This window comes from Phyllostomus discolor, chromosome 5 (assembly GCF_004126475.2).
Source record: "Phyllostomus discolor isolate MPI-MPIP mPhyDis1 chromosome 5, mPhyDis1.pri.v3, whole genome shotgun sequence".
Taxonomy (NCBI): Eukaryota; Metazoa; Chordata; class Mammalia; order Chiroptera; family Phyllostomidae; genus Phyllostomus; species Phyllostomus discolor.
The window spans coordinates 42,297,375-42,322,340 of record NC_040907.2 but is presented as its reverse complement, the minus strand read 5'-3'; the positions used below and the strand labels follow the sequence as shown (position 1 = coordinate 42,322,340).

The 24,966-nt window shown below is 42.5% G+C and overlaps 1 long non-coding RNA gene across 1 annotated transcript; it reads right to left on the bottom strand.

Moving 5' to 3' along the window:
- Positions 1–1,341: 1,341 nt before the first annotated feature.
- LOC118500433 lies at positions 1,342–23,887 on the bottom strand. Its single transcript, XR_004902991.1, has 3 exons — positions 23,771–23,887; positions 9,343–9,351; positions 1,342–1,353 (listed from the first exon to the last, which is right to left on the bottom strand). It is a non-coding gene; the product is annotated as an uncharacterized LOC118500433 (long non-coding RNA).
- Between the last annotated feature and the right edge of the window lie 1,079 nt (positions 23,888–24,966).

Here is a 24,966-nt window from a genome sequence, read left to right as displayed (position 1 = left end):
AAGTTAAGCACCAGTATCTCCTTAAATATGGTAACAGTACAAGGCAGGTATCACTGTGTCCATTTTGCAGGTTAGAGAACTGAAAATGCAGAAGTTCATAAACTAGCCCAAGGTCACAGGCAGATCTGTGATCCAAGCCTAGATCCTTGGAGTAACCACCAAGCTGGTGTCTCTGGGCTTCTGACTCTTAGGCCAGCTTGCCACTGGGCTGTGGAAGCTGCCTCAGCTGTTCCCCAAGGAGGAGGTGTGTGTCTCCATCACTGCTGGGAGACAAGCAAGTGCTGGCCTGAAAGGGGCTAATTATGACAGTAACCAAAGATGCCTTTTGAAGTTGCCACACACAGGTGGTCAGTGTGCTGGGAAGCTGTGCAAATATACACTGCCTTCTGCACACTTTCTCCTACCCCCAGACACACACACACACACACACACACACTACCCCCCCCCCCCTTCCTATTGTGATTCTACCCCTCTGGTTGGCTCTGCATCCTCAGCAGGTCATTGAATTTTTTTTTTAAATTTTCAATTACAGTTGACATATTATATTATATTAGCTCCAGGTTTATAACATGATCGTTAGACATGTAACTTAAGAAGAGGTAACCCGTAAGTCTAGTACCCACCTGATACCATACACAGTTATTACAGAACTATCAACTGTATTCCCTATTTTGCCCTTCACATTCCCATGACGACTTTGTGGCTGCCAGCTTGTACCTCTTGATCCCTTCACCTCTTCCACCCAGTCACCCAACCCCTTTCCCATCTGGTGACTGTCAGTTTACTCTCTGTATCTATGGTTTGTTTCTGCTGTGTTTGTTCACTTAGTTCGTGTTTTTGGATTCCACATATAAGTGAAATCATATGGTATTGTAGGCAGTACAGTATTCCAAACAGAGCACGGGCTCAGGAGCCAAGACAGCCTGAGCTCTAACTCCAGATCTGCCCTTTGGGAGCTGCGCCTCCAGGGGACTATGTGACTTGGACACATTACTCAACCTTGTGAATGGGATGAAATACCTGATTTGTATTAGCAGAGTCAATAATGAACATACCTTGAACTTCTCTTCTTCTTTATTTCCCTCTCTCCTCCTCCAAATCTAAGCCACTGGCATTTTAGCTGGGATTACTGCAGGAAACTCCCAACTGGCCTTCTTGTCCCTTTTTGGTTCCCTTTCAGAACTGCCATGTTATACCCAAGAACAATCTTTTACAAATGAGAATCAGATCAACTCAGGGGTCCTGACACTCCCCCAATATCATTATCAACAAACAATGCCCAAGGGATTTTTTGTTGTTGTTGCACTTAGGACAAAATCCCCATATTTTTCGTGTAAGGGCCCACCTCTCTACCTCCTACCGCTTCACAGGCTCTGCAGCCCAGTTCTCCCTCTGCCGTTGCCTCCTAATCAGAGGGTCTGTCCTACCTCGGGGCTTTCTCACCTGCTGTTCCAGCTGCCTGAGACTCCCTTCCCCTCTTTCCTCTCTTTCCCCTCTTCCCCCTCTTTCCCCTGGCTGACACCTGCTCATTCTTTAAATCTCAACTAACATTCCTAAGAGGGACCTTCCCTGAATACTTTGTTTAAATCCTACCTGCCTCTTTCATATTTCATGCCCCTCTTTTCCTTCACAGCCCCTAGCATGATTTATAATCATGCATTTGATTATGTAATTCCTTGTTTAATGTCTGTCTCCTCCCACATGGGAAAAGCAAAGAGTGTGTCTCTTTTACTCTTTTTTGTCTATCCCTGGGGTCAGTCACAGTGCTTGGGACATAATAGGTGCTCAAGAAATGCATTATGTATGCAGAAATGAATGATGAGCGGTCACATGTACAACATAGGTATTGGGCACGCAGGAGACCTTTGACAGATCTCTGTAGCTGTGTTCCTGTTCCTCTTCCTGGTACATGCTGCCAGAGCACAGTTCTCAAGAGTGGGTGGGGTCTCTCCCTCACCCCAATTCCCAGCATTGAGAAGAGGCCTCCACCCTGACCCTGCGGGCTTGGCTGGGTGCAAAGCCCCTGAGGCTGTGGATCCTAGTTAGGCAGGGCCAGCGGCAAGCCCTACCACCCCAGAGAGCAGGAGCTGCCTGCAGGGAGTGGGGTAGGGCTTCTGGGAACAGGCCCCCTGGGTGCTCATCAAACTCAAACCCTCCCTGTCCTTTCTTCCCCCAAGCAGAAAGCAGTTCTGCCCTGGCCACTGGCAATTGAGCTGCTGCTTGTTTTAAGTGCTGCTAGGCAACTGGCCTGTTTTTGCTTATTTACCTCCCCTGGGCCATTTCACAACACTTTGTAATAGGCCCTGCTCTCTCTGGTGCACATCTGGTTTGGATTTAGCCTGTCAGAGACCCCTCTGCAATGAGAGTTAGTACTTTCCCCAGCAGTCACCAGGACAAACCCCCGTGACTCCAGCTGCCAGGCCTCCTCAGTGTTGGACCAGGATGGGCCAGATGCCTTTTACTGGCTCAGCCCAAGTCCCCTCTCCACCCTGGACCTCCCACTCCTTTTTCCACAGTGTACACATATCAAAGCCTGAAGGTGGGGAAATGTTGAGAAGGAAAAGACTGGTGAGGGTTCAAGGAATACTAGAGTGGGAAAGGTGTTTTAAAGAGAATGAAGTTTGGGCCCCAAATCCCACCCACAAAGAAGGGAATTGACTTACCCAAGGAGACACAAAGAGACAGGGGCAGACCCAAGACCAGGTTTCTTGATATCTCTCCCCCTCATCCTGGAGCCTTCCCAACAAGAAAACCACCTTAGGGATAAAGTGGGTTATTTGGTTTGAAATAGATGGTAGGTTTACCTCTCTCCCCAACATAACCTGAAAATTTCTGGTGGGAGTTCTGTAAGGGACCAACACAAAGTTAGAGGTTTTGTAGATGTCATTGTAGAAAGAGAATGAAAGTTTCTGATTTTTTCCCCACCTGCAGAGAACGTACTAACCGAAGCAGGGGCAGGGAGGGCCAGGTGAATGACGTAGGGTTGGGAAGATATATAGGGTGCCTCTATCTGCTCTTCCCTTCCCCCCTGTCCTGGCAACATATCACATCCAGGGTAAAACCCAAGCTTCTGACAATGGCTTACAAGGCTCCACAGGAACTGGCCCTGTTATCTCTCTGATTTCATGATGCCCTCCCCAACCTTGTACATTCAGCCCCAGTGATTTGTGCCAAGGAGGAAGAAGGCTTCCTTGGTGTGAACGCCACCAGCAGCTGCGCAGACCTTGTGAACAGACCTCCGACTGTGTTTCTCTACAGGTTCTCTATAGGCTGACCTGCACTGGGCAGGGCGCAAAATGCTCAGTGCACAAAACACACAAACTGCTTAGCCTTTCCCCACAGCACAGAGCTGGCCCTGACATATGGTGGTTACATTATTTGTTTACTGTCAGTCTTTTTCTGCTACATGTAAATTTCTTGAGAGCAGGGTCTTTGTTCCATTTATTGTTATGTTTTTGTACTTAGAACAGTTTTACACAAAGATTGGGCTCAATAAGGATTTATGGAATGAATGAATGAATGAATGAATAAATGCTTTTCCTTCAAGTTTGATTACATGGTGCTGTTCCTTTTATTTACCTCTCACCTACAACACAAAGCACTGATCTATTGTCTAAGAGTGTAAGTCTACCCAGTCAAGTGCCCTTGACTGTCTCTTCTGGCTCTCCATGGTCCTGCCCATCTCTGAACAGTTGGAGCCTTCTGCCTGGACCACCCCTCCCCATCCAACTCTGCATCTCCTGGTGGTGTGTGACCTGGTACCTTTGAGTGCTAGGTTGGATCTCTTGGTAGTTTCTGCATCCCTCTCTATGGTTTGCCACAATGGTGATGATTACTTTTCAGGCTGCTCCACATTGATTAATCAATAAGGGATAAGGGGACCAGATGGCCAGCTGTGCAGCAGCTGAGCAGCAACCAATGATCCCTGTCCTGTAAGGTTTCCTACTGATTCTTCTTCAGGTTTACTTTGTCAGTTATGGACCTCTTGTCATGCAAGAGCGCAGAGTAACACACAAAACAGAACTCGTAGTTTGTTTTTTCTCTACTATCCTTCATCTTTTCCAGTTCCCCACAGTGAATAGCAACAGCATGTATTCAGCTTGTTAAGGCAAAACTCCATGACTTAACTACTGGTCCTGATCAGGTGCATCTTTCCCCACACCCGAGCCACCAGCACGTCCTGTCCATTCGACCTCCGTGGTGCATCTGAAATCCATCCTCTTCTTTCACCTCCGTTGCTCCACCCTAATCCAGATCCCCAGCATTCTTGCCTGCATAACTGGCTCTTTATTTCCACCCCTCATTGTTTAACAAGTGATCAGAATCATTTTAAAACTGAAATTAGATCATGTTGCTTCTTCGTTTAAAACTGCCAAAATGGCTTTCTGTTACACTTAAGATAAAAGACTAATTCCTTACCTTGGCCCTGGAGACCACATAGTCTAGCCCCTGCATACCTCTCCACCTTCAGCTCATATCACCCTCCAGTTCCTCACCTTTTTTCATGGTGCTTCAGCCACACTATTCCTCTTTCTGTTCTTTGAATGGGTCAATTCATTTTGGAGCCTTTGTATTCACCTCTCTAATCTCCCTCTTACCTTAAATCTTCATGTGGTCAATTCCTCTGGCCACTCAGATCCTAACTTAAGTGATACCCCTTCCGAGAAGACTTCCCTGACCGCTCAATTTAAAATGACAAGACTTCTGCCCTTCATCCACGCAGTCATACTCTCTCATGCTCTTTTAGGTTCCTCTGAACATCAACCATCAGATTGGCTATTTGTCTGTTTATCTGTCTTTTCTTAATTAGAATAAAACTCCACAAGGACAGGAATCACTGTGACCCCAGAAACTTGAACAGGGCCTGACACATAATAAGCATTCAAAATGTTTCTTGAATGAGTGAATGAATGTATCGATGGTAGTTTGAACATGGACTGAGAGACAGAAGTCCCGTGTTCAACTTTAATCTGATCACTCACAAGCTATGTGACTTTGAACAGGTCGTATATCAGTGCTGAGCATTTATGTCCACATCTGTAAAATGAGGTCTGATTTCATGATCCTTAAAGTTCTTTTCAGCTTCCAGACACTCTAATCCTATCAATCTTTCCATACTGTTGGTCATCAAAAGCTGTCAAAGATGGTGAAGACAGCAATAGCCTAACTAAAGTTGATTAATTATCTTTTTAATCTCATGCAACATTCCAGGTTACATGATTTGCACTTAAGCTACATATCCAAAAAGGATGTGTGTGGCTCAAGTGTTAGACCCACTTTCCCAAACAAGTCCTTACTTGCTTAATTTTTTCAGGGAGAAGAATAAGTGTCCCCATCTAGACTGCTTATTAGAGTGGGCCCTTATGACTGCAAATCAAAGAAACTCAGTTTTATTCAACTACAACAATGAGAGAAATGTGTTTGCAGCTCACGAGATCCAAGGAACACTGGGGAACCTAGGTGCTGGGAGGAGAGCGAAAGAGCAGGTCCTGGGGCAGCTGGAACCAGAGGCTCAGATTCCGCTAGGGCGCCCTCCAACATTTTCCCTGCTTCTGTCAGGGTGCTGGCTGTGTGCGTCTCTCTCCTTGTAGTCTAGCTCTTTCCATGCAGCCCCAGCACAGTGTTGATCATACTCTGCCACACATACATGTTTGTTTGTTTTCTTGCTTGCTTTCAATCTATTCTTGTACAATTAAGTTCTTTGAGAAAAAGGATCTTATTCATTTGTTGATTTCTAAACCGCTTGCATCCAACACAGTGTCTGGAGCAGAGAAGGTGCACAATAAATACTAACTGGATAAGTGAATGGTAGAAAACATAACCATCATCTGCTCCAGAGCTTAATAGTTAATAACTTCATTTACTGGAGAAAGGCTAACAAAGCTCTCTAGGACTCTGCTCAAAAAAAAAAAAAAAAAAAACTCAGGGAAAGGACTCTTCCGTGCAGCTAGTCCACACACTTACCCTTGGACCAAACAACAGTAGTCATGGAATGGGGTGCTGCCTCAGCATCCATGTAATTGGGGGAGGAGAAGCTTTTGGAAAAGACTGTGGGAAGAAACCCCACAGATGCTGACACTCTCACAGAGTCATTGTGGAGATCAGGTGCTCTAACAAGCTAGCATGAAGCTGCCATTTTTATAGGTCAAATCTGATCAAATATTGGCAATTTTGTAAGTTTCAGCTTACTATAAAAATGTTAAAAACATTACATGAATGTAAGATATGATTAATTTGGTTATATGTCAAGAGAACTAGATAGAATACCCTGTGTTTAAGATGAAAGGTTAAGTCTGTTCCTTTTTAAAATGAGGGTAGTTAAAAGGGTTTACTATGTGCTAGCTTTACAAGGAGCAGTGCTAAGTGCTCTAAATGGATTATCTCATTATTTCTTCCAACACCTCCATGAGGTAAATAGTATAATTATCCCCATTCTACAGACAAGAAAACTGAGGTTCAGCGAGGTTAGATTATATGCTCCAATGACACAGTTCAAAAAGTGGCAGAACTGGGATTTGAACCTAGGTTTATGGGATTTAAGGCTATTTATTACACTGCATTTGGGAAGAGGTTGGAGGTCCAGATGCTCCATGAGACATAGCCCACTGCTACTAGGAAGAATGACTCTGTTACCCATGAACCCACAGACCTAGGTACATTCTACTTCCAAGTCATTTGCATTGTATTGTAACCAGCACAGATTACTCTCCTTGAGGGCCTTCCATTTTGGCTAGCATGTGAAAGGCACTCACCAGAGGCTTATTGAAGTGGGCAGACAAAAGATGATTTGATATCTCCAGAGGAGATAGGCTTTGGTCTGAATGTTTGCAGTGGTGAGGGGGATAGAACAATGGAAATAGAAGAAACAATTAGAAATATAGAGCTAGCATGTGTTGAGACCCTGTTATGTTTGGGAAATATATGTCCATTATGTCTAGTTTTTATATGTCTTGCAAGGTACATGCTGGTGGTATCTCCAGGTTGTACTGCCTGAGAGGAGTAGAATGTATTGCTTCCAGAGACTGAAAACATGTCCTCTGTGATATCAAAGCTGGGCCGTGAAAATGTGTTTGCTCCAAGTAGGGTCACACAGAGCTTTGAACCTAAAAACTATTCTCAGCCAGAATTTCACAGAAATTCCATTCTGGGCAGACCCCCAATTTCTCTAAATGCAAACCCCACCCATACTCCAGAGCCCTACAACTCTGTCAAACAAATGTTTGATTTGATTTGGTACGTGAACTTGATTCTGAGCCATGGAATTTCAGAGTTGTGCCTGCAAGTCTGGAATTTAAATATTAGCCTTCCCGACCTGGATAGCTTTGATCTCCCAAGTTTACACTCACAAGTATTGATAACACAGCTCAAATCACAAGCAAGCGCACCAGGTCTGCAGCCCACGTCTGCCAAGTGCGTGCATGTGTACATAGATCTCTGCTGAGATCAAAATGGACTTAGGTTACGAAAGTGCTTATCTGATGGTGGGGGGAGCCCTGCACATGGGACAGAGAGACAGAGCTCACTTTCATGCAGCCAGTCATGGTCGCTTCATCCTGCAGGACAGAAATCAAGAGTGAACTGTAGCTGAACTCTGGCAAAACAAGGCCTTTGCATTATGCCCTGGCCATCCTTAATTTCTTAGAATCTGCTTTCTTATTGGAGAGTAGCTGCCATAGTCAGCTACCATTTGGCAAGCATCTACCTTGTACCAGGTACCTTAAGTGTTTGTATAATTTAATTAATAATACGGACAACTTATACATGCTAGGCACTATTCTATGAGTTTTACATTTACAGCATTTCATCCACGCAACATTCATAGAAAATTGGGACTACTGTTATCTTCATTTAAGATAAGGAAACTGATGCACAGAGTTTAATTGGTGAGAAACACAATGCAAGTAAATGGCAGAGTTAGGATTTGAACCAAGGAAGTATCTCTTTCTGTCCTCCCAAGAGGCTGGTGCAGCAGGTGTGGTCATTCTACAAAAGAAGGAAAAGAACATTAAATGACTTGCCAAAAATCATTCAGTCTGTTGAGGACAGAACGAAAATTTAAACCCAGGTCAAAAATCCAATGACTATACTTTTTAAAATATACTACAGAGGCCTATTTTTCTGTGGCTGATTTTGTATGGAATACAAGTTAAGAATGATTTTTACATATTTAAAGGGTTGTTTAACAAATAAAAAATAAAGAGAAATAGGCACCAGAGATCATATGTGACCCCACAATGTTTAAAATATTTACTATCTGATGCTGCATAGGAAGAGTTTGGCCACTTCTGCCCTATACTGTTCCTCTCCATGGTACCTAAAATACCGTTAGGAGAGTCGAATAAAATAATGGACATGGGAGAATACATATGTAATTGGAGGGAGTTATTTCCCCATTTAAAAGAAGTTAGACACCTGTGAGCCTCCATCAGCCATAATCTCTGCCAGCGGAAGCTGTTCTGATGCCAGGAAGGTGTTCTGTAAAGTAGTGTTCTTCTCTATTCCAGCTCCCATCTTGTTATTCTGTCACCTACTTTATTCAGTGTAAGGAATTCAGACATAATTATACTTCAGTGGTGAAGAAGACATAACTGTCCAAAATAACTCCTGGAAGTTAAAAATGGCCCACCTTCGAAACATCAGCCCTTCTGCAATGGACCTTGACTATAGAAGTCTTCTTCTAGGCTTCTTCTTCAGTTGAAGCTCTTTGCTTATTTCCCCAGCCACTTGGCATTTCAAATTGTTAATTTCCCCAGAAATGTTTGCTTCTGATCCTTCCCACTCTCCTAATCCCCTCTCCTCTCCCAGTTCCCCATGGTAATCAACACCAGCAAAAATAAAAATAAATGATCATAGAGACCTACCAATTTCCCTCCAATTTGTTTCCTAGTGTCTGAAGCCCTTTTCAGAATCCATTTCTTCCTCTGAGCATAGCCTCCCACACATTCTAACAACAAAGGCAGCTCCTTTTCATCTTCTGACATTTTCTTTCCATCTCTTTCTCTCATTTGGCCAAGGCACCCTTGTCCCTTAGAGATCTGCAATTTCTCCCAGAGTCCTCTTTACAACCTCTCTCCACACAAAAAGGAAATGGAATCCAGAGCTCTCCCCAAGACACTGTGGCCTCACTCTGGTTTTCAGCACTGGGCCCCTTCTGCTCCAAGCACACCCTTGAAGGCAGATAAAGGTGCTTTGTGGGAGCAGGTCGAGACCCTGTGGTGCACAAGGGTCTGGTATGTCTTTCTTTTACTTGAAGGAGGGTGGGTTTCTCCCTATTGAGACCCTCATCTTTGTCTCTTCAAAGCTGTTGCAATAGATCCCCAAAGGGTCCCCCTGTCTCTAGACCCCTTCTTCCTACCTCAAATCATTCACCACCTTGTGGACAAAGAAATTCCTTCCAGAATGCAAACCCACCTGAGACACTGCCCTGATTAAATGCCTTTGGTAGTTCCTTAGTGCCAGCAAGATAGGGTTCTCTGCCGTAACTCTCCATGACCCAGCCCTTGCCTCTCTCTCCAATCTCATGTCCAGCCGCTCTGTCTCTCATCCCCAATGTCTGCTATACCAATGTGCCTAGAGTATTCCAAACCTTCTGGACAGTGGGACTGTGCATCCTTTCCCTTGACAGGAAGCCCTTCCCTGCTCTGTTTTCCAGAAAACACCTGCTCATTCTTCTGGTCTGAAGAATATCCTTCATTTCCTGCTTTGGAACCACATTCCACCTTTCCCCATCTGCTCTGTGCCCAGGAATTTGATCAGCCATCATGGGTTTCTTGCCAGCTGGGAGCTTCAGAAGGTGACCAGAGGGAGAAAGGAAATGTATTTCTTTGATTCCCTCCTTGCAAGGACACTGGAGCTGGCCAAGTCCCTTGCTGCTCCCCCTGAGTGATTGGTCAACTCTGTAGTATTCTCCCTCCCCTTACAGGAAAAGTTTGGCTGCTACTAATCACCCCATTCTCTCCCTTTGTGATTCTTCTATGTCTGCACCTTTGCAAATAAGCCCTCCTCTAAATATTTCATGGGAGCCATTGGTGGGTTGTTGAGACCCTGACGGATACACACTGACCCAGCACAAACCCCAGGGGACCCTTCACAGCACCCCCGTGTTATCTCACATGCTGTCTGTTTTCTTCTCTGTCTGACCACCAGACTGCTGCATTTCACTTTGTTCTATAGATATTCACTTGGCCCACCCACATTTAGTGAGCAGCTACTACATGCTGGGCCATGTCTAGACAGTGCAGATTCAGAAGTTAGTAGATAATTTTCAACCCTGAAGATTCCCTACTTTAATGCAGTAGATAAGACTTAGGTCCCATTTGTGGCTGTAAATACAGGACCAGTGAGCAGTCAGCTTGTGATCAAAGTTCTGCTCCACCACCGACTAGCTGTGTGGTTTAGATGAGTGCATCTCTCTGTGCCTCAGTTTCCTCATCTGTTGGTGGAAAAATAGCAGCGACCTGAGAAAGTGGTTGTGAGGGTTAAAGTAGTTAGCATCACACTGGACACGTACTAGACACTCAATAAGTGTCTGTTATTATTTTTATTATAGCAGGTGCTTAGGTACTATACATTAAATAAATGGATGATTGAATTAATTATCTCATTTGATCTCCATAGCGACCCTTCCTCCACCCTTGCCCACTCACTGTATACATCCCAAACAGACTGGGAATGGATTCCTTTCCTCATCTCACAGATGAGGAACTAGGGAGTGAACAAACGAATAAACAAATGAACATTTAATCCACTTAGCGTGCTCTGGGCTCCCCATCTCCTCCCAGCACTCACAGTGAAGCTGTCTGTGTAGAGAGCTGGAGCCCTGGGGCCTGGAGAAATGATCCCAGCTTTCTCTCCAACTTTCCAGCTCTGGAGGACTTGTGCCAATAGCTCACCGTGGTTCACTCTGTCTAACACAGTCCGGGTGCAGGTGCTCCTGAGTTTGTAAACACTGGGCCTGCTGCCTGTGACCCTGAAGCCCCAGCTTCCCAGAACCGGCGGCCCCAGTTCCTGTTCAGCTGCTGCTGTTTCTGTAAGGCCTTTGCAAGCCCTGCTGCCCCTTCTGGTAAATGCGGGGGCCCTGGAGGGAGGTTCCACTTTCACATTCGCTACCACACCCACGTTGAAATTTCTCAATGTGGAGGGGAAATTTCCTTTCTTTTAAAGCCTAACCTCATGGCTGCTCCTTAACTCCTCAGTTTTTCAGGACATGCTAAATTTCCTGCTGAAGCTTAGGTCTCCTCAAGGTCTAAACCTGAACCTGCCCCAGAGATGAGGGGAGAATTAGTACCTGCTCAGCCCCCAGTATAGGCCTGCGCTAAACTCCAGGGTGCATCATGCATACTCTGATGCACCCTTCCAATGCCGTTTCGTGGTAGGCATTACCCCTGTTTCTCAGACATGGGGTCTGAGACTCAGGGTGATGAAATGACTGGTGTTGGAATATCTGCATGGGAAACCTATACCCGTGAGCTTTAGAAATTGTTGGAAGTCGCCACAGAATGGAAGTCCCAAAATGGAATTCATCTTAGCTGCTTCTGTACCATGTGCACAGCTCTGTACTTTGCTTCCTGCACTTGACATGTTTACGTGTCCATATCTCTCTCTCTCACTGGACTGTTCCTCCTCGAGGACAGAGAAGGTGACTCACACATGTTCCTCCCCACCCTGCCCCGCACCCGCACACAATCCCAGAAGGACTTGTTGGTCTAAGAAGTTAAAGCAGGCCAGCGTAGAGAATTGGTGAAGAGAGATGGGGTTGAGGCTGGAGAAAGAAGCAAGGCCAGATCATACAGGGCTCTGTAGGCTATGGTGAGGAACCTGGATTTAATTCCAAGGACAAAAGGAAGATATCGAAGGCTTTTGAGCAAGGCCCTTTGTTATAAAAAGGTAATTCTGGCTGGACTGTGGAGAATAGATTGGAAGATGATGGATGAGAAAGCCCAGTTAGAAGCTATCTTAGTAGACCAGGCAAGAGACAGGGGAGTGTCTCCAATCAGTGTCTCACAGACTTGAGTGGTCATCAGAGTCTCCTGGAAGGCCCGTTAAAGCACAGCTTGCTGGCCCCACCCCCAGAGTTTCTGATAGAATAGGCTTAGAGTGGGGCCTAGAATTTGTATTTCTAGCAAAATCCCAGATGATTGTAGATGCGGCTGGCCCCTGAAATCCACTGTCTTTAGGGAAAGAGATGAGGTAAAGGATGAGTGAGCCATAGTCTTGTCCTCACAGAGCTTTCATTGCAAAGAAGCACAATGGGACCAGCACAATTGTAGTAGAGGTGGATGCATCGCCATGGTGACAGCCCATGGAGGGGCCTCTGTCTAGTGTGGGATGGAGAAGAGGGTCAGAGGAAGCTTTGTGGAAGGAACTCTTGAACTGAGTTGTAATAGTCACATAGGGTTCAGCCAGATGAGTGAGGGAGTTCAGTGGGAAGGATAGGAAGAAGATGTTCAAGGCAGAGGGCACGGTTTGAGCAAAGCCAAGGAGGTGAGAAATAGCAAAATGTATCTGAACAATTGGGATGGACCAAGAGACCCCAAAATAAAACTGGTGTTGGTAAAAACTGTATCATGAGGGCTTTGTATGCCTTACAGATTAATGAGTTTGGACTTTATCCTGTGAAGCAGAGGTTTATAAATTTTTTTAGGGGAGTGGGTGGAAGATAGGGAATGTCACAGACTCCTCTAAAAATCTGATTAAAGTAAATATGCACACAAACAGAACTAGGGTGTACATTTCAGGTTGTTCACACATTCTCCGAAGTCTGTTCTCTTTAATGGATGATGGGTTTGACGCAAAGTGGTGTCTTAATTAGATTTTATTTTAGAAGAACCTCTTAGTGGCTACATAAAGAATGGGTTTGAGCAGGGGAAACTGGGTACAGAGAAGCTAAAGTTCAATAGTGTGGGTGAGAGGTAATAAATGGCAGTGGATTTTGGATGAGTGTCACACCAACACACAGTGTTAGGTCGGTAAATGTTGAGATCAGATTTGCTTTTTATCAAGGCCACTCAGCTCAGTTGAAAAAACAATGGGTGAGAGCTGAGCTTAGAGACTGTTTGCGCGGCTTCAATCTAGGATGATGGATAATGCAAGCCAAACAGCAAGAAGAAACCATCTCCACCCTTATCCCACCTACTGGCATCTGCTGCTGGTCATCAGTGCATTGAAGACCAGATAGCCCAGGCATTTGATGGCTGGGAGCCAAGGACGTGAAGAAAGGCAGCACTCTGATGAGCTGGAGAAAGGCCATAAGGGCAAAGTGGGCTAGTGAAGTTTTGGGACATAGCGAGGTATCATTTTTTCCAAAAGTTTTGCAATAGCCCTAGGAAACAGACAGATCTAAGATGATTACCTCCATTGTGCAGATGGGAAACTGAAGGCCAGGGAAGGTGAGGACTTGCCAAAAAACATGTAGCAAACACTAGGACAAAACTAAGACTAGAACTCCAAGAAAACTGGGCTCCTGTCAGTATCTTGACTTAAGCTAACTCTGATGCAAATTCTGCATGGTCATTTCTGGTGGCTGTGAAATCCTGTAATTCTGTGATTCTTGCAAAAGGCTCCCAAGCATTAGCCCTATTCCTTAGGGTTCTTTTGATCTGTATCTGCCTTTTCACCCCAAGATTTCACCCTCAATCACTGTGAAGTTTAGAGCCAGCCATTTGGCTTCTCTGCCTTGAGTTTCTTCTTCACTGGTAAAATCAGAGGGTTGCACTAGATATCCCTGCAGTCTTTTTCTTCTCTGAGCTGTAGTGGTTCTACAAAGGCTTCCAAGACTTAAAATTCTGTCCCAGCTTTGAGGTGACAACAGGACTCCCACCAGCCCAACTCCTTTTATAAGTAGTTACCAGGGAATCATAATAAAAAGAATAATGATAATGAATAATATTTATTTCTTCCCATGGGCCAAGCACTGATCTAAGTACTTTCAAGCCTCAAAACAACTTTATAGGGCAGCGACTATTATTCTCCTCATTTCATAATGAGAAAGTGAGAAACACACAGAGAAGTTATATTACTTAATGTAATGTCATACAGTTAATAAGCTATGGAACCAGGGTTCAAACCCAAGCAATTCCCTCAGGGTTTATGCTCCTGGTCCCCAGGAGCTGAATAGTGAGGGGTTGAAAGTGCAAGAAAGGTCTGGGAAGCGGCAAGTGAACTCTCAGTGATGGAAGGCTCACTACCTCTCAGGGACAAATTCTATCATTATCCTCATTTTGCAAGTTGTGCTATGTCACGCTATCTCCTGTCACCTAGAAGGGAATGCACTTATAAGAAGTTATCTAGTGACTTGTGAAAGGATTTCCCAGATTTAGCAAATAAAAATAGAGAAAACCTGGTTAAATTTGAATTCCAGATACACGATAAGTCATTTTTTGTATGTGTAAGTATATCCCATGCAACATTTGGGACATAGCAAAAAAAGTTTTAATTGTCTGAAATTCAAATTTGACTGGGCACCTTGTAGTTCATCTGGCAAATCTACTTCCAGTACAACAAAATGAGGACAACTGATGGCAGTTTCCATCAAAAAGACTCAATAGGTATTATTACTGTTTTGCTTACTAGCCCCAAAGGTTGACCTGATTGGCTTGACTGAATCATTTGCAAGGGAATAGGGATGACCTCTCGTCCCTCATCTTAGTGGGGGGTCTTTTGGGGCCTCCGAAATCACCAGTGAGGGAACCTGGAACAGCCTTCTGAACTGGAGTGGAACTCCCCGAGATGATCTGAAACCGGCCTTGTTCACTGGCTGTCTGTGAACCCTGGCTCAGGTTTCAGTGCCCTGCTTACAACTTAGAAGGTACCTTAAGTGGTAATCTCCCTGCATCTGTACTCCCCAGTGGATGTCAATGGCCCTTCTTGGACTTTTGGGCCTTCAAATACTAATTACGGCTCCTCTCAGAACCATGGTAACTTCTGTGATAATTAGAGAAAAATTAAGAAAAGCATGTGTTAGGTTCTTAACAAATGTAACCCTTTCACTTTCCCCTTGCCATTTCACAATTAGGAGTCAAAGGGGGTCATTTTCTTGGGTTATGTCTTCATACTGGATGTTATGGAATCCTGGGAGAAGGCACTAAATCCCTAAGGACTGTCTAACCTTAACATATGTTGTAAATTCCCCCAAATCCCCCCACCCCAGGAAATTGGTTTTGAAATATAAATATGTGGGCTTCTTCCACATCAGACGTCTGTGCTGAAGCTTGCTTGCTCATGGCTGGATCCCAGACAGACCCCTTGGCTTGACCAAACTCCCACCTCCTCATCACAACCTAACCCAATGCTTCCCCCTCCGCCCCCCTCCATGTCCCACTGATGCCCTGTGTGAAGTGGTTTCTATCAACACAGCATGTTTCAGCCCATTGGGAAACTGGCCTCTCACATGCTTTCAATCTGCTTTGTCTTCCCTGATTACCAAGATGTCCCAGACCAAATCACATTTAAATGAAATGCATTTGGGTGGGTGTATCCTGCCTGCCTCAGCAGAAACACTAGAGCAGCCACCCAGAGCATAGCTGAGACACACACACACAGTGCAGATCAGCACCCCAAAGCAAAAGGAATTTTAAAATGGGTATTATACTAATGTTTTTAAATGCATAAATGTATAGGCATCCTGATCAGTCCCCAGACAAAGGCCATAGTATTTCCTCTAGGAAGACAATTCATTTAAAAAGGATTTAGGACAAAATAAAAACAAACCCTTCTTGTGGGCTGCAAAGCAGCTTTACCTTCCTCCTTGGCCTTCCTTAGGTGAAACACTTCTCACTGTGGGACTGTGAAGGACAGATCCTGGCTCTTACTCTGAATAGTTTCTTAACAGAAGCTGCTAAGCTGACCTTATTAGCCATGTGTGTCCTTGGCTTTGTCATCTGGATCCAGAATATCCTCATAACCATTATCTTCATCATTCTATGGTTAAAAATCATTGGTAATTTACTCTGTGCCAAGAATTTTACTAAATACTCTACATGGTTTATCTCACACATTATTTCATAACAATCCCTTCTGAGAGGTAGAATGTTTTAATTAAGATTTTATTTTCTCAGAGCAGTTTAAAGTGCACAGAAGAATTGAAGGGAAGATACAGAGATGATTCATATACCTCTGCCCCCACACATGCATAACCTCCCCCATTATCAACACCCCCCACCAGAGTGACACATTTGTTATAATTGAGGAACCTAAACTGACACATCACAATTCCCTGAAGTCCGTTGATTATCCTTGATGTTGTTTGGACAACATTCTATGAGTTTGGACAAATCTGTAATGACCCATCATTATAATATTATATACAGCATTCTTACTGCTTTAAAAATCCTCTGTGCTCCACCTATTCATTTCTTAACCCCTGGCAACCACTGGCTTTTTTTAATATACTGTCTTCATAGATTTGCCTTTTCCAGGGGGTCATATAGTTGGAATCACACAGTATGTAGCCTTTTCAGAGTGGCTTTTTTCACTTAGAAGTATGCAGTTAGGGCCCCCCCCCCCCATGTCTTTTCATGACTTGCTACCTCATTTCTTTCTAGTGTTAACAGTCCACTATCTGGATTATACCACCATTTATCCATTTACCTACTGAGGACATCTTAGTTGCATCCACGTTTTGGCAACTATGTATAAAGCAACAATAAGCATCCATGTGCAGGTTTTTGTTTGAATAGTTTTTAACTTCTTTGGGTAAATACTCAAGCAGTCAGATTGCTGAATTACATAGTAAGAGTATGTTTCATTTTATTAGTAACTGCAAAGCTGTCTTCAAAAATGGCATTCCCACCAACAATGAATGAGAGTTCTTGTTATTCCACATTCTCATCAGCATTTGGCATTATTGGTGTTCAGGATTTTGCCCATTCTAATAGGTGTGTGCTGATATACCACTGTTGTTTTAAATTTTACTTCTCTGATGACATGTAATGTGGAATGCCTCTTCATATGTTTATTTGCCATCTGTATATTTTTATATGTTTATTTGCCATCTGCATATCTTCCTTGGGGAGGTGTCTATTACAATCTTAGCCCATTTTTTAATTGGGCTGTTCACTTACTATTGAGTTTTAAGAGTTCTTTGTATATTTTAGGTAACAGTCCTTTATCAGCTATATCTTTTAAAAATATTTTCTCCCAAACTGTTGCTTGCCTTTTAATTATCTGGATATTGTTTTGCACAGAAGTTTTTAATTGTAATGAAGCTTATCAATTTTTTTTCATGGGTCATATCTTTAGTGTTGTATTCAAAAAGGCATCACCATATCCAAGGGCATCTAGGTTTTCTTCTATGTTATTTTTAGGAGTTTTATAGTTTTGCGTTTTACATTTAGGTCAATGATACATTTTGAGTTAATTTTTGTGATGGGGATAAGGGCTGTATGTTGGTTTAATTTTTTACATGTGACTGTCCAGTTGTTATAGCACCATTTGTTTAAGGGACTAAATCTGCTCTATCACATTGCCCTTGCTCCTTCATCAAAAATAAGTTGGGTATCTTTATGGAGGTCTATTTTTGGGTTCTCTTTCTGTTCCATTGATCTATTTGTCTATTCTTTTGCCAGGATCACATTCTTTTGATTATTGTAGCTTCACAGTAAGTCTTGCAGTGGGCTAGTTTTAGTCTTTAAACTTTGTTCTTCTCCTTTGTTATTATGGTGGTTATTCTGTATCTTTTGCATCTGCACATCAACTTTAGAATCAGTTTGTCAATATTCACAAAATTAACTTGCTGGGATTTTTATTGGAATTGTACTGAATCTATAGATCAAGTTATAGAGAACTGATATCTTGATATTATTGATCTTCCCTTCCATGAATATCAACTATGTTTCCATTCATTTAATTTTTCTTTAATATCTTTCATCATAGTTTTATAGTTTTTCTCATGTAAATCTTGCATGTGTTTTGTTAGATTTATATCTAAATATTTCATTTCTGGGTGTGCTAATGTTAATGATATTTGTTCATTGCTGGCATGTAGGAAACAATTGAATTTTGTATATTGACCTTGTATCCTACAACTTTGTAATAATCAGTTATTAGTTCCAGGAGTATTCTTTTTGTTGTTGTTGATTCAGATTTTCTACATAGATGATCATATCCCCTGCAAACAAACAATTTCTTTTCTTTCTTCTCAATTTGCACACCTGTTATTTTCTTATCTTATTGTATTGTATGTAGTGAAAGGGAACATCCTTGCCTCGTACCTGATCTTAGTAGGAAATTTTGAATCTCTCACCATTAAATATGGTGTTAGCTATGGGGTTTTTATAGATATTTTCTATCAAGTTGGGAAAGCCCCCCTTTATTCCTAGTTTAACTGAGAGTTTTTATCATAAATGGGTGTTGGATTTTGTCAATGATTTTCTGCATCTATTAATGTGATCACTTGCTCATGTGATTTTTATCCCTAGCCTGTTGATGTGATGGATTACATTAATTGATTTTCTATTACTGAACCAGTCTTGCATAACTGAGGTAAACCCTGCTTGATTGTGGTGTGTAATTATGTGTACATATTATTGTATTAAATATGCTAATATTTTGTTGAGGAGTTTTATATCTATGATCAGGAGAGATATTTTTCTGTAATTTTCTTGTAATGTTTTTGTCTATCTTTAATATTAGAGTAATACTGGCCTCATAGAAATGAGTTAGGAAATATTGCCTCTGATTTTATCCTCTGAAAGAGATAAACACATTTAGTGGAATTCACCAAATGAACCTATCTGGGCCCAGAGCTTTCTGTTTTGGAAGGTTATTAATTGTTGATTCAGTTTCTTTAACACACTTGGCCTATTCCCTGGGGACTCTACAAAGTTGGGTTTTAGAGGAGCAAGTGTAGAAGCAGACTGACCTGTTAGAAGCTATTACAATAGCAACAGTAGGAGATGATGGTGGCTGGAACCAAGATAGGTATGCTGCACATGTGTAAGATGCACTAGAATTCTAGATGTCCTTTGAAAGTAGAGCTCACTGTATTTGTTAGAGAATCAGGGGCATGAGAGAGTGTGCCTCAGTTCCCTTATTTATAAAACAGGGATACTATTTGCACTGCACGGTTGTGGATACTCAAGAAATATGTATTTTCTCTCTCAGCAGCACAGTACTACAATTGGCAGTGATCACAGGATGGTTAATCATGGTAGATTATGAAAAGTTTGGGTAGGGAGGAGAGATAATAAATTTCAAGTACCTGTGGGACTCCCAAAGGCAGAGGTCCCATTGCAGAGGTGTACCGCACAGTTTGGGATAAAGCCTCCAGATAAAGTTTGGGATGAAAGTTTGGGAGGTGCCACTGTATAGGTAGCAGCTGAAACCACTGGGGCAAGTCAGGGAGAGAGTTCTTTTCCATTCCCCTAGCAGTAGTGTACAATACTAATGGGACTAATATATACCTTAAAGAGAAAAATCATAAAACCATTAAAAGTGGAAAAAAATCTGGTATCATATGAAATAAAGAAATAATTATTCCAGAATATTAGGCTAAGGGAAGTTGGGGAAAGTGAGCTCACATGTAGGTATGGGTTTTCTAGAAGTGTAGTATAACGGGAAACCGAGCAGCTACATAGTTGTTGCTGCTAATCAAGAAAAGGAAGTATAGGCGACATGGGTGTAAGTCAAGAGGCTTGAGTCCTCATCCATGCCTTTTCCTTACACTATGTTACCTGCTTTTTAACATCAACCGTGTAATTGTGATTGGTTTGGGTCAGCTGATAGCACATCTATTTGGTCAGTGTTGCCACATCTATGCGCATACTGGCTTTGTGCAGATGCATTGTCCACAGGATCCCTGAGGGATGATTCATGTATGGTAAATTCCATGCAAAATATTTGTGTGTTTTAAAGGCTAGTCCCTTCTCTCACTGGTTTATTTGCATTTCTCCATTTACCCCAGGTACCTTGGAATCAGCACAGCTGGGGTCTGTGTTGGCTCTGTCATCACCCAGTGGCATCTGTGAGTTGAAATGATTGATCTGCCCTGCACACTTGCACAACCATGTGAAGGTTACCAGTGCACTGTGATTCCAGAAGAGGGGGGCCACAATGAGCCAGAGGGGATGGGGTGCCTGGAAAACTCGTCATATAAGGATGGGTTAAATGAAATTGGGTTTGTTTGTTTGTTTGTTTTGCTTTTGTTTTTATTTTTGCATGCAGAATATGCAATGACAGTAAGATGTGATAATATCTTCAGATGTTTTAGGGGTAACTATTTGGATGAGAAATTGACTTCTTCTTCTACATACACTGACTAATATATGGATATGCCAAAGATATATGTTTTGGCTCATCATTGTAAAAGATATTTCTAATAATCTTTGCCATCCAACAGTGAAATGAGCTGTCTTTGGAGGGGATGACTGATGGAACCCTCTTAACTTGGGTTCAAGTATCAGAGTTGAGATTGGACTGGAGGAACAACACCCCCCCTCTCTCCTTTCCCCACTTCCCGCTATCTCCCTGCTCCTATTTCTGTGGTTCTTTGACTGTATTTCAGAGGAACAAAGCTACATGGACTTTAACTAAGTGGGAGTCAAAGCTTAGGCCCCTTTGTCTGCCAAGATGCAAACTGTCAATTTGACCCAAGATATTCAAAACTCTTCTGAGTGATTAATAGGAGAGACAAATACCTCTCATTCCTCAGGGCTACCCAGAACCATGTGGTAACTGACCTCATCTGGGCACCGAATGGTACCCAGGCCCCCCTGAGGGTTACTTCTCCCTGGTGCAGCCGCAGGTCAAGGCCAATCAATTTTGCTTTGAGAGGAGGAATGTGAGGCATGTCCTCCGTGAAGCCCAGAACAGATGTTATGTTGTTCTTTCATGACTGCCTTTGCTAAGTAGCTTGTGAGCTGGGCCCTTAGAAGTCAAGCCAGGCTTGGCTACGGAAGCTAATCAAGAGATAATCAGGCCTCTCTCAGACAAAGGGAGAAAGTCCAGTGGGTAAGATGGAGGAGGGTGAGCTGTTCCAAAGCTGGGAGGGTATAAAGGAGTTTCAAAGCCAGAAAGAACCTAACGGGACAAATGGTTTGACCCTTTGATTTTATAGATGAAGAAATTGAAGGTCAGAGAGACAGTGACTTCCTTGAAGTCATGCAGAAAATCAGCCCCATTGGCACTGTGATTAGGGGGAGGCAAGTGAGGCATTCCCACAACTCTTGAATTTAAGGAGTGATTTCAATTTTTTAAATTCGCTCTTATTTTTAAAATTATATTTATTTTTATTATCTTAAATTAAATTGGGGTAACATTGGTTAACAAGATTGTATAGGTTTCAAGTACACAATTCTATGATCCACCATCCTTAAATTTTGTACCGTAGGTCCTTCACTTGCCTAACTCTAGTCTCAGCCCTGAACCCTGCAGAGAACACCTGCCACACTCAAAGGCCCTGCAGAGAAATTCTATCCATGAAGGCACCATGTTTCCTAGTAGATGATCTTGTCCCAGCTGGACCCTTGCCCACAAGCAGCCAATAGCAGTCTGGCTGGCAGCTGGAGGTGGTCTGGTGTGAACAGCTGTCCCATTGAGGTCAAAGTGATTTTATTGGACAATCATATTCTGTCTCGAGAATTCAAATTAGCAATAAGGGGAGAGAGTCTAATCACTAAGAGATAAAGTCAAGGGCATTCTTGCTCCTCAGTTCTGTTGCTTTTACTGTCTTCTGTGCATGCCTGTGTTACTCATGCCTGGGAAGGAAGAATGGGATGAACAGCCCTATGTCTGTCACCAATGATTGCATCCCTGTGCCACTGTTCAGACTCCTGTTCAGACACTGTTCAGATTGAACAATACCTTTTTGCTAAATATTGGGTTGGCCAAAAAGTCCATTTAGGTTTTTCTGTAAAATAAAAGGCACTTTTTCATTTTCTTTTTTCTTAAATGTATTTTATTGATTATGCTATTAGAGTTGTCCCAATTTTTCCCCTTTTGCCCCTCTCCACCCAGTACCCCCTATTCCCTCAGGGAATCCACACCCTTAGTTCACATCCATGCGTCATGCATATAAGTTCTTGGGCTACTCCATTTCCTACACTGTTCTTAACATCCCCCTCTCTATTCTGTACCTACTAATTTGTACTCTTAATCCCTGTTCCTTTTCCCCAATTCTCCCTCTTCCCCCTCACAAATGATAACCATCCAAATGTTCTCCATACCTGTGATTCTATTTCTGTTCTGCTTGTTTGCTTAGATTTTTTTTAGATTCAATTGTTGATAGTTGTGAATTTATTGCCATTTTCATGTTCACAGTTCTGATTTTCTTTTTCTTAGGTAAGTCCCTTTATATTTCATCTAATGAGGGCTTGGTGATGATGAACTCCCTTATCTTGACCTTGCCTCGGAAGCACTTTATCTGCCCTTTAATTCTAAATGATAGCTTTGCTGAATAGAGTAATCTAGGTTACTTGCTTTTCATCACTTTGAATACTTCTTGCCAGTCCCTTCTAGCCTGCAAAATTTCTTTTGAGAAAACAGCTGACAATATTATGGGAACTTTTTTGGTAGGTAACTCTCTGCTTTTTTCTTGCTGCTTTTAAGTTTCTCTCTTTATCTTTAACTTTCTGCATTGTAATTATGATATATGTCTTGGTGTGGTCCTCTTTGGTTGCATCTTGTTTGGGACTCTCTGTGCTTCCTGGACTTATATATCTATTTCCTTCACCAAATTAAGGAAGTTTTCTTTCATTATTTTTTCAAATAAGTTTTCAATTTCTTGCTCTTTTTCTTCTCCAGCACCCCTATGATTTAAATGTTTGTGTGTTTGAAGTTGTCCCAAGGGCTCCTTAGGCTATCCTCATTTTTTATAATTCTTTTTTCTTCTTGTCATTCTGATTGAATGTTTTTCCTTCCTATGTTCCAATTTATTGATTTGATTCTTGGCTTCATCTACTTCACTGTTGATTCCCTGTAATTTTTTCTTTATTTCATTTAGTGTAACCTTCATTTCTGCCTGGGTCTTTTTTATACTGTTGAAGTACCCACTGAGCTCCTTGCGCACCCTAATAACCAGTGTTTTGAATTCTATATCTGATAGATTGCTTATCTCCATTTTGTTCAGTTCTTTTTCTGGAGTTTTATTCTGTTCTTTCATCTGGACCATATTTTTTTTTTTTGTCTGCTCATTTTGGCAGCCTCCCTGTGTTTGTTTCTATGTATCAGGTAGAGCTGTTTTGACTCCCTGTCTTAGTGGCTAGACCTATTGTAGAAAAATGTACCCTGAAGTTGGATGGGGTAGAGCCTTAATTAATCACCAGGGTGGGGCAACCCTTGTGAACCATGTTGATGAAACCTCAGATAGGGTGCTGCCACTCTGTGGCTCTGTGTGGGGGAGGGCTCAGAAAAGGGACAATGGTTGCTGCCTGGCCTCCGAAGTTTTGTCTGGGAGGAAGCTTGCCCTGATGCCAGACACTTCAGTTTCTCTCCGTATGCCACTGGTGCCCTTCCAGTTGCTATTCTGATGCTGGAGCCCAGAGGGTATGAGTCTGCATAAGCCTTAAGTCTGTTGCTTGCCTTTTAAGAGGAGATGCCTGAGAATCCCACAGTTTCTGCTTTTGTGCCAATCTCCACTGGCTATCACAGTCATAAGTTATGGGGACTAATCTTCCTAGTACAGGAACCCTGGGCTCATTGCTCTGGTGTGGGGCTGGGATCCCTCACTCCTATGGCATCTTTCCTCATTTTTATCCACCACACGTGTGTGGCATCACCCATTCCATGTCTCTGCAGTCTCCATGTCTGAAAGTCTCTGTGCCTCTGTCCCTCCCACCTGTCTGGATAAATGTGACTTTTAATTCCTTGGTTGTCAGACTGCCCTACAGCTTGATGTTCTGACAATTCTGATAGTTATTTTGTAGTTTAGTTGTAATTTTTGCTGTGGTTGTGGAAGGAGGTGATCTGTGTTTACCTACACCTCTATCTTGACCAGAAGTCCCGCATTTTTTCATTTACACCAATAACTTTATTGATTTGGATATTTTGAGTATGTCAGCTATCTTCCATGTGGTGCACTGTTGATTATTCTTAATTAATGTCTCCATTTGATTACTATCAAATTTAACTGGTCTACCTGACTGTGGAGCATCATCCAGCAAGAAATCTCCAGCACAAAACTTCACAAAATACTTTTGACATGTCCGATCAGTCATAGCACCTTCTTCATACATTTCACATATTGGGGTTTTTTTTTTCATTTCAGCTGCATTTTGTCTTTCTTGAAATAATAAAGCATAATATTCTAAAAATGTCACTTATTTCCTTCCATCTTCAATATTAAAATGGCTACACAAAAATTCCCCAATTTTGATAAGTTTTTTAAATACACACTAATATGATAGCTGTCACAATGCAATCTAACAAAATTGTTTCAAATGAATTTAAAGACAACTAAGCACTATCAGAGCCATCTTATAGAAAAATGAACTAATGTTTTGGCCAACTCAACACAAAGATGATTAATACTTAGTTCCTAAACTTAGGTGCTTATACCTTAGCAGGGGAAGCAAAAGACATAATTATATTATCACTTGAGAAGTATGATGATTGAGAAAGACAACAGATATTGTTGGAGAGCCAGAAAAATGTACATAACCCATCTGGCAGAACCAGAAATGATTGCAAAGAAGGCTTCCTGGAGGAAGCATTGCCCAAAGTGAGTTTTAAAGTGATGAGCAGAGTTTTGCCAAATGAAGAGTAGAAGTTATTATGGGGTCAGAACTGAGGACCAGCATGGCATGTGAAGAGTAACTGCAAGCAGTTTGATAATCATATGACTTACAAGTCAGACAGAGCTTAGCAACAGGACAGCTAAACTTTGTAAACCAGGCCAAGGAGCTTGGACTTCATGCTTGAGGCCTGCTCTCACACACTGGCAGTCCAAGGTTACACCCAGTATCAGGACAAGCTTTATTTGGCCCACAGAGGATTTTATAGAATTGGGAGTTTGAATCCCTTTCAATAGCCATG